The sequence below is a fragment of the Octopus sinensis genome, unplaced genomic scaffold (assembly GCF_006345805.1).
Source record: "Octopus sinensis unplaced genomic scaffold, ASM634580v1 Contig03610, whole genome shotgun sequence".
NCBI classification, from domain to species: domain Eukaryota; kingdom Metazoa; phylum Mollusca; class Cephalopoda; order Octopoda; family Octopodidae; genus Octopus; species Octopus sinensis.
Genome location: NW_021826700.1, coordinates 1,688 through 12,093, shown reverse-complemented (window position 1 = coordinate 12,093; position 10,406 = coordinate 1,688). Strand labels below are relative to the sequence as shown.

The 10,406-nt window shown below is 35.1% G+C and overlaps 1 long non-coding RNA gene across 1 annotated transcript; it reads left to right on the top strand.

Moving 5' to 3' along the window:
- The first annotated feature begins 2 nt into the window (after window positions 1-2).
- LOC115227482 lies at window positions 3-9,688 on the top strand. The gene is made up of 3 exons (XR_003883125.2): window positions 3-47; window positions 5,883-6,093; window positions 9,585-9,688. It is a non-coding gene; the product is annotated as an uncharacterized LOC115227482 (long non-coding RNA).
- Window positions 9,689-10,406: the final 718 nt, after the last annotated feature.

Here is a 10,406-nt window from a genome sequence, read left to right as displayed (position 1 = left end):
GTAAACAATTTGAAACTGAAGTAATATTTGGAGTCGGCTTTATAAAGGTAAACCAATTTTTGTTACTTTTCTTTTAAGATTTAACATTTGTATCTAAACACACATGTATATATGATTTATTTCTCCCTCTCTCTCTATCTTTCTATAACTATGCAAATTAATACAATTAAGTTGTTCCTGACGATCATTTGTCGGTGAGATTTTGGTTCCAAGCAACCATAACATTGTTACATGCACGTCAGAATTATTATTTAAATATTTGTTTGTCCTGTTCATCCTGTATAAAGACTTATACATAAACACACATGCATAGGCGTGGCTATGTGGTAAGATAGATGGTTCGCAAGCAGATAGATCCAGGTTCAGTTTCACTGCATGGCAATTTGGGAAAGTGTCTTCTACTATAGCCTCGGGCTGACCAAAGCCTTACGAGTGGATTTGGTAGACGGAAATCGAAAGAAGTTCTTTATATATATATATACATACATATATATATATATATATATATATATATATATATATATATATATATATATATATATATATATATGTATATATATATATATATATATGTATATATATATATATATTATATATATATATATATGTATATATATGTATATATATATGATAGAAATATTAAAATAACTAAGTCTCTCTAAAAGAGAACAGCGGCAGCGTTCCCGGAAAATAATAGTTATCGCCATACTAATATGGCATTCTTATAAAAATAAGAAAAAAGCTGTCCGCTTATTAGCTCCATGAGGGCATCGCCTTAAGTTAGCCCGCATATACATACATATATACATACATGCATATATATACATATATGTATATATATATATATATATATATATATATATATATATATATATATATATATATATACGAATGTACATAGATTCACACACTCATGTGCACACACACACTGATACACACACATATAGTTGTGCGTGTTTGTGTATGTATATATATCCTCATGCATCTTTATATAATCATACATGATTACATATGACACCGCGTAGCAATTCTTTGTCCTAAAATCCTAGATTGCCACCTACTAAGTGGTTTCTGGATTAGGTACAAGGCCAGTGGTTGTGTTTTTGTGGGGAAGGTCGAAAGTCGAGTAATTGGACTTCAGCACCTCTGAGAAATGAAAGGCGAAGGGGAGTTCGACAGGAAAGGAACTCAGAACGCAAATAGTGAAATCAATTTTTGTTATTTTTCTTTTAAGATTTAACATTTATACACACACGTATATATGATTTATTTTTCCCTCTCTCTCTATCTTTCTATAACTATGCAACTTAATAGAATAACTTTGTTACACGCACGTCAGAAATATTATTTAAATATTTGTTTGTCCTGTCCATCGTATATATAGACTTATACATAAACACACATGCATAGGCATGGCTGTGTGGTAAGAAACTTGCTCCGCAAGCACGTAGATCCAGATTCAGTTTCCACTGCATGGCATTTTGGGAAATTGTTTTCTACTATAGTCTCGGGATGACCAAATCTTTGTGAGTGGATTGGGTAGACGGAAACCGAAATTTTATAGGTTCTGTTGATTTGGGGTAATCCTGTATATGTTGAGCTAAAGGGTGAAAGCCGAGCTGAGGCGATTTTCTTCAAAGAATTGAATCTTTCAGGCAACGTCTCCCAGCGATTGAAGATGGCAACTGAATTCTGTAAGCTGCTTCTTTCAAGAGATTTTCGTAATTCCATATATTTTCCCCCCATAATTCTGAAGTGGTTAATTCAATCATTTCCACTTCAAAGCTATCCTGTATATTTGTTTTTTAGCCAAAATGTGATAGATTAAATGAGTTTGTTTTCAAATCCCTCAAAGTCGGGTTTCATGAGAAATGAAAATATAGGAGCATCTGTTTCGAAATATTTATCTCACTTGGAAAATTCTTGTTTCAACGTTGCAATATATTTTTGAAGTTCGTTTTTATTAAATATTAAATCGATTTGAATAATCTTTTACATTTGGAAAGTATTTTTATGTATTGCTAAATTTATCACGCAAAAAAATCTGATTTTAACAAAATCCTTTCCAATATTCAAAAACATCAAATACTGTTTGACCTCTCTCTTGTAAATGCAAATTTTAATCATTCAAGTACCTGTCACTTAGAAGCATCAGTTTAAATAACCCGTCTTCGTTGTTCAATTCTGGCAACTGTTTCCTTTCAAGAAATATTCTTCTAAGCATGATACAAATCTGTTCAAAACATTACCCCGACAAAGCCAACGGACTGTAAGGACCGTGCGATGCGAGTTGACAAGAATGGCTCTTTAGTACCACATCACACAGCCCTTACAATAAAGAGAAATTTTATTCATCAAAGTCTGTACACATTTTTGCCAATGAGTTACAAAGTTTGTTTATTCCGTTAACATAAAAATCTGGAGTTCTGGAGTTGATGGACTCTTTGAACGCGCTTTCAGCATCGTTTTGATTTTTCAACTCCTTCTCTCGAAGGAAACCATAAAGATACTTGAAAAAGTGGTAGTCGTTGGGAGAAAGGTCTTGGGAATAGGCTGAGTAGGGAATATCTTCGTAGCCAGATTCCCTAAACCTCTGGGGCGTCATTAGTGAAACGTGTGGTCGAGTATTGTCATGAAGAATGATTGGCCCTCTTCTGTTGACCAGTCTGAGACAGAGGAGTAGCAGTTTTTCGTTCATATTGGCAATTTCTTGGTAATATGTTTCTGCAGTAATGGATTTTCTGGGTTTTAATAAGTTATAGTGGATGAGTCCAACAAGCACATCACTAAACAATCACCATAATCTCTTTTTTGAAGAGATCGGGTTTAGGGAAGCTTTTCGGTGCTTCATTTGGGTCCATCCACTGCGAAAAACATTTTCTATTATTATACAGAATCTACTTTTCATCGCAAATACGGTCAAGAATTGGATCGGTCTGGTTTCGGCGAAGAAGCGACGAGCACATTTCATAAGTTCACATTTTCTGATTTTCATTCAAATCGTGTGGTACTCAAATGTCGAGCTTTTCTGATTTTCCGATCGCATGCAAATGGTTTCAGGCATTTTCTGGCTGACTTGAAGTTCTTTTGCCAGTTCTCGAGTGGTTTTACGTGGGTCTTTCTCAATGACAATCTTCAGTTGACCGTCATACGATGACAGACGGGCGTCCACTACGCTCAAGATCTTCAGGTTTCCACTGCTAAATCGTTTAAGCCATTTTCAAACTGACCACTCACTGGTCATTTCCTCACCAAACGTTTCGTTGACATCGTGAGCAGTTTCAGCTGCTTTACATCCTTTTTTGATGTTGAATAGCAAAATTGCTCGAATATCGCGCTTTGACAGTTGCATTTCAGATGATTGCAACAACGGTGAAAAAATATCAATGTTAATTTATTGTTGCATTTGGGAAAGTCTATGTCTGAATTGTCTGTGTGTTTGGTTCTGTTTCTTTTTCTTTTGTGTGTTCAGGCGACCTCTTGCCATTTTGGTCTTTCGTCGTCCCTATCCGCGCAAGGTATGTCTGAGTGCTCCGAACAGGGGAGGGGCAAATCTTGTAGAGCTTTTTGGCGTTGTCCTATTCATAACGTTGTTGCTTTTTTGGTGGCGGGGACCGGGGTTGATGCTGTTGTTTTTGCTGCTGCCCGTGCTGCTGCGATTAGTGTTGCTGCTACTGTTACTATTGATTTTGTAGCCGCGATCGTCACCTGCCTCTGTTGGTGCTGTTGCTATTGTTGTTATTGTTGCTGTGGTGGTGGCGGTGGTGGTGGTGTTGATGATGTTGGCAAAATTGAGAGGCTCCTTTCTCTAATTTGTTGTGGGCAATAGAAGAATTTTAGATGATTTGTGTTCCCACACAGATGATACCGAAACCATCAGCTTTCAAAGGCCACGTGGAGGTTGGTGCCACCGTGTGAATTTATGATATCTGGAATTGTGTCCAGATTTTGGCTGTCCATTTTCACCCACAATTTTAGGCCTTGACCCGAATAGTTTTGTTAGTAAAGTTTCCGCATCTGTAAGATGCTCGTTTTGACCTATATGTCCAAGGGGACATCTACCACCAAGAATCAGCTGTCTATTTCTGGTGGTGTGTCTTCTTTTTTAGGGTCAAAGTGGATTGATTCCTTGCCTTCTCTTCATTTTTCTGTTATGTTTTTGTTGGTGCTGATGGTTGTGATGTTGTTGTTGTTGTTGCTACTACTACTGCTGCTGCTGCTGCTGTCTTTGCTTTCTTTCTCAAAAATATTAACAAGCGGAGGTGACAAAATGTCAAAACGGATGATGTAAGAACCTTTACTTGCCTCGATTTGGGAAGCCAGACTGAACGTTTTCTTTTTAAAATATAAATTTGTAGTTTTTAAAACTCAAAATTCGCCTTTAAGGGGCGAATTCTGGCCACCGCAGCTAGCCCCGCTTACAGCGAGGTGGGTTCTGTGGTCAATAAAATTTTGAAAACAACATTGTAACAACAAATTCTAAAGAAAACTTAGAGCTCCGAACAACTAGTCTCCAAAACCGACACAAATAATAATAATAACAATAAAGAAATGGAGAAACTTTCAAAATACAAAGACCTGGAGATAGAGGTAACTCGAACGAGGAATCTAAAAACAGAAACAATTCCTATCATAGTAAGTGCATTAGGCATGATAAAAAATTATTCAGACAAATACATAACAAAAATACCAGGACTTACAAACACATATAACATACAGAAAATTGCATTGTTGAATTATTATTTTAGATCAGTATTTCTCAACGAGGATATCAGAGGAGAGTTTCAGGGAGTCGCTGGCGATGTATCGTGATGATCAAAAATCCGACCTGCTAAAATTTGGTTAGTGATTCAAACTGCAGACTCAACGCAAAATGGTCACATTTAATTCAAAGCGTTAAAAATGGTATGAAAACAATTGGTATGAGTTCACAAAGTCCAAACGATTAATAGGGAAAAACCCTCCAGGCTACATCCCGAAAATTCATTTCTTTGCCGAATTTCTACAATGTTTACGGCGATTCGTCTTGCTTTTTTATTTTTCATGCAATTTACGCATGCTTGCACGCGTGGTGAACACAGTTCACGTCAAACAGCTGACTGAGTAAAGTTCACTATTCAATGCATGGGAGAAGGCCTAAACAAACACATTATCGATTTTTGCACTTGCGAGATGAATTTCGGAACAGAAATAGCGCAGTTCAATTTTCATTCGCCTAAACTTTAAGTGACCTATGTTTGGTGGTTCTACGATTTGTTGGCTAGGAGGAGATGTGCCGGGAAGTAAAAGACACAGACACACACACAGATACACAGATAGACACACAAGTTGAGTTTTATATATATAGATTTACGTTCATGCTTTATTCTTGTTTTCAGTAAAAAAAAAGTAAGTAAAATGAAATCATGATAGTTTATTTAAGGAAAAACTTTGTATGAACGCTTCTAAAACTGGGGTACAGGAAAAATCCTTTGATACAATACAGTTGCTTGTGGGGTCCCATCGGATTTAACGACCCAACCGGGTTTACAACCACTGCGTATTTAGGGTCTACGAAACTCATGGTTCGCTAGTTTTGTATATATATATATTAGACCCCCCTCCGAGTATGGTTACAGATGTGTGTAGGAGTGCGTTTGTGTTTGTGTGTGTGAGTTTGGTGTTTTCTTTGATATTATTACGCGTTAAAGCTATAAAATTTTTATAAATTTCTTCACACTAATTTATCGAAATTTAATTTTTTAGCTTTAAATATCCAATCATGAAAACAAAAATATATTTGTCATGTGGAACAGGGGTGAATTTTAGTTCCTTCAGAGAATCTGCAATTTGAAGTTAATAACATTGAAATCTCTGACATTTCCTATGTTCTTCTTTTACAGATAAATCTACGCCTGGCAATATGTTTCACCACGTAGTATCATATAGACGGTCTCTTGCGTTGATACTGTGTACGATATTGTTTTTGGAGACTCAAGCTGATTCAGATATATGCAAGATATGTACTTGCAATTCACTTACAACAAATATAGATTGTGCACATCGCAATTTACCATCGATTCCACAACCAATTCCGACGAATGTTGAATATTTGTAAGTATTTGACACTTTCTACGTATTTTCCACATCCAATATTTTAAATTCTCATTGATTATGTTCTCAGCTAATCGCTTATGCTGTTTATCTCACAGCTTTAAGCACAATCTTATGTTAGAGTAAAACAAATCGATATGTTACCTGCTGTGAAGTCAAATAAACTGTTACTTACCATATTGAATTTATAATATATAACATCGCATACACAGAGATTGGCTATGACTAGTATCTGACTTTGATTTCATTTGTCTGAACTTATCAAATCTTACGGTATATTCAATGAACGGACAGTATAAAAACTTTAGTGCTAAGAAAACGTGTATTCCACATAGTTATATTATATCATTAATTAGTTGAATTGTTACTTATTGTTACAGTAATATGATATAATATCAGTTGATCGTGTCATAGAATAATTGTTAATTATTGTTTGTGTTAATTTTATAATAGAATATGCAGCGAGCTATCAGAATCGTTGTGCACGCCAGACAAAATGTTGAGAGGGTATTTCGTTCGTCTTTACGTTTCGATTTTAAATTCTGTCGAGGTTGACTTTGCTTTTCATTCTTTTGGAGTCGGTAAAATAATTAGCAATTTATCTCTGAGATCAATGTAAAGGACTTGTCCCTTTCCCAAAATTTCAGGTTTGTTCCTATAGAAGAAATTATTATTTTTATAATTAAAAATGATACAGATGGATTAAACAGCAGATAATGACGAGATCCGCTTAAATTGCCAAATTCTTAAAATACCTAAGTGAAGAAATCAAAATAGTGTTGTTTTAACAAATTATGAGGAATTTATTTTTGATAGAATGTCATCAGTAAAATTTACCCTATCATGAACACAATAAAACTTATTACAAAATTATGCAAGCTTAATTGAAGTTTCGGCTGATTGATGTATCCCCGTTCACCTGAAATCTTACGCAATTTTTAAGTAAATTATTAAAATTTAACGTCTCAAGAAATGGAATAGAATAAAAAAGAGTAATTATTTGATACATGCAATCATAACAAATACTCTGTTGCAACACATTGCTCTTCCAGGTGATTATTTCCAGTTAATTGGCTTGCATCATTGCATTAATCACCTTAAACTTTCAGTTTTAATCAAATATTCTAATACTAAAGTGGATCAATTCATTCGATCAGATCTATTTCTCAAAACATTTGGAACGTTTTGACAAAATGAGAAATCCTAATGTAAAATAAAGAGAAAAGTTTCAATAATGGAATTCCTAAATCTCGTATAACTCAAGATGTTGAATAGTAAAGTTGAAGTTCTATTTAATAAGTTAGATATTTTCATCGTTCATAACTTGAGCGAGGATAGGCACAAATCTTTTGACCGTCTAGCAGAATACATTGCGTTCTGACACACGGCAATCTGACTTCAAGTCCCGCCAAGGTCAACCTTGGGTCATTCATTTCAGAGATCAATAAAGAACCATAACAGTTCAATGAACAAATGCAACTATGAGGACCTCGAATAAGACACCTTGCAGTATATTGTCCAGTTGTCTGTGACCTGAGTTAAAATTCCACACTTTTTATTTTACCGATTTTGGAGAAAGGATCATACAAGCTTTTTAACCCCTGCAAGATCTCCAATACTTGTGAGACAGATATCATTAATATTCCGTTTGAGCTGTTGCAGGTTAACCTTTACAGGAATGATTAACAGGGATGCTATTTAGGGGATGAAGGATTTAGCATAGATGGCTAATAATGGTAACAAACTGAGGTTTAATACAGCAAGAGTAAGGAGCAAAGGGCTAAAAAAAGACGAAAAAACTAAGGCAATGTATGTTGCCACATCCCTTTTTTAAATAACACCCTTAACCAGTTAAAGCACCATGTAAGGTTGTTCTCCTTTGTAGCACATAACTCAAAATTATATCAGGGTTTCCCCACTCTACCATCACCAATTCTATTAATAAATCCCTTTCTATTTCTGTTATGTTTTCCTTCCTAGTCTATTATTTCAGTCTTGAAGTTTTGGGGGTTTATTTATTTTTGTGAAGAACTTTTATGCATCAATTATGCAAAGGAGAGGAGTTTACTTTTGCAAAGATAAATTACTTTTGACAGCAAAGTGTAATAACAAATAGAATGCTCATTGGACAGAAACAAGATATTTATAAATAAAGCTGACTTCTGAGATGATAAAAATATCTTCCACTGAAAACTGATGTTGCAACGAAGGCTTTGTAAATCTAATTCAAATCACAAATATTTTGAACATCCATTCTTTTCTCATATTTTACATGCATGTGTGTTTTTCATTCATACTTTACGTGGTGACTTAAATCTGTTTTATATCTTATATAATAAAATATACGAAAATGCAAACAGAACCTTCGTGAAGACGAAAAGAAAGCCTTACAAACTGCAAATTGACAATTTAATCATCCTAAACGAAACCGATTGGGGAAGGGTGATAGCAGGCACGGACCAAGACTACTATAAAGATAAAATATTGGAAACAGACTAATCCTGCTACAAGGAAGAACCAAGACACGCGGAGAAAGTAATAATGAATACACCCAAAATTAAGATAAATGAATACCAACGTTCGTTCACAGATAAAGAGAAAGATTATTTATGCAGCTCTGTAATGAAAGAGAGTAATTTCTATGGATCACCCAAGATCTGCGAATGCTCCAAAATGCAAGGATCAGCATATAAAAATACTAAGACCTACTGACATCAAATTGAGACCAACAGTTGCTGGACCTTGAGCCCCAACACAACAACTGAGCCATCTTTTGGATATACTCCTCAAACCGTTGTGCCCATTAATGCCCAGCTATACCCGAGACGATATGGATTTCATCAAACACATTCCACCCACTGTCCCAGAACGTACTATACTTAAAAGATTTGACTAATCTTTGTACAAATACATCACACTTTGGGCCTGGGAGCAATCAAACACTGGGCAGAAAAACATAGCGGACGGATGGACGAACGCTTCAAAACGCATTTCCAAAGACACACGCCGGGAACTAGAAGACAACACCTTTAGATTCGATAATAAACTGTATCGACAGATAAAAGGACACCACTACGGGGACGAGGTTCACACACATACTCGCACCCAGAGGCAGATATACATATGTGTGTATATTTCAGAGTGTATATGTGTGTATGTGCTTATATGTGCATACATGTGCGTGTATGTGTGTGGATGTGTGTGTTGGTACATAGAGAGGCGAAGCGGATACTCGAGGTTGTGCAAGTCAAGTAGGAAATAAACATGAAACGTCTGCCACGTTAAGATATTCTTCTCCTCCTGCTTCTTCTTCTTCTCCTTCTGCTTCTTCTTCTTCTTCTTCTTCTTCTTCTTCTTCTTCTTCTTCTTCTTCTTCTTCTTCTTCGTTATCTTTCTTCTTTTTCTTCCTTTCATTCTGAAGTCACAGTGTTTGATATCGTATCACAAATATTTTCCAAATAATCTATTTTACTCTTTCTTTACTGCTATAGAGATCTGCGAGGGAACAACATTTCAACCATCAATGAAGGTACATTCACGGGGCTTTCAAATTTAAAGGGATTGTAAGTTCGTTCAGTTTCTTGATACGATTTTCCGGAAGTAATAATTGATGCTGATATATAAGCTCACAAATGTAGAAAATTTCAGACTGAACTAAACAAAATTAATTCAAATTTGTAGAATGAACACGATTTAGGAAGATACAAAGAGAATATGAGAGAGCGAGACAATGTGAAAGAAAGAGAGAGAATTTGAGAGAGAAAATGAAATAATAGGAAAAATATAATGTTCCTTTATTGTAGTTGCTTTGTTTCAATTCGCATCTCAATAACTCAGTTTTGTTCCCCAAATTTCAATGATTTTGATATGAATTTGTATTAGAAATGGTAACGTTTGTGAGTTTACATGTTTGCATCAAATATTTTTAGCTGAAGTATATGTGTATGTTCATATATAAGTGTAGTTCTGTGTGAAATGTGACTATATTATTCCTTTATTTTATATTTTACATCTTCCTCCATTTCTTATTTCAATATTCTCCTTCGTGTTTCGATATTAACATTCAACTTCGAATTTTGTCATTCACTTCACGTTATTTATGTAATAGAGCAACTGAAGTGGAAGCGGAAAATATATATTCGAATAATATCGTCACATCCATTCTATCTGTAAACCTGAAATACTTACTGTACTTGTAAGCTGGAATATTTGGCCTGATACAATTAAACTGCTGATATAATTCTTGTAAGCGTGTGTTTTCTAAAATTCTTGTGACAATGAAGCGATATGAAATAAATAATCTCTCTCACCAT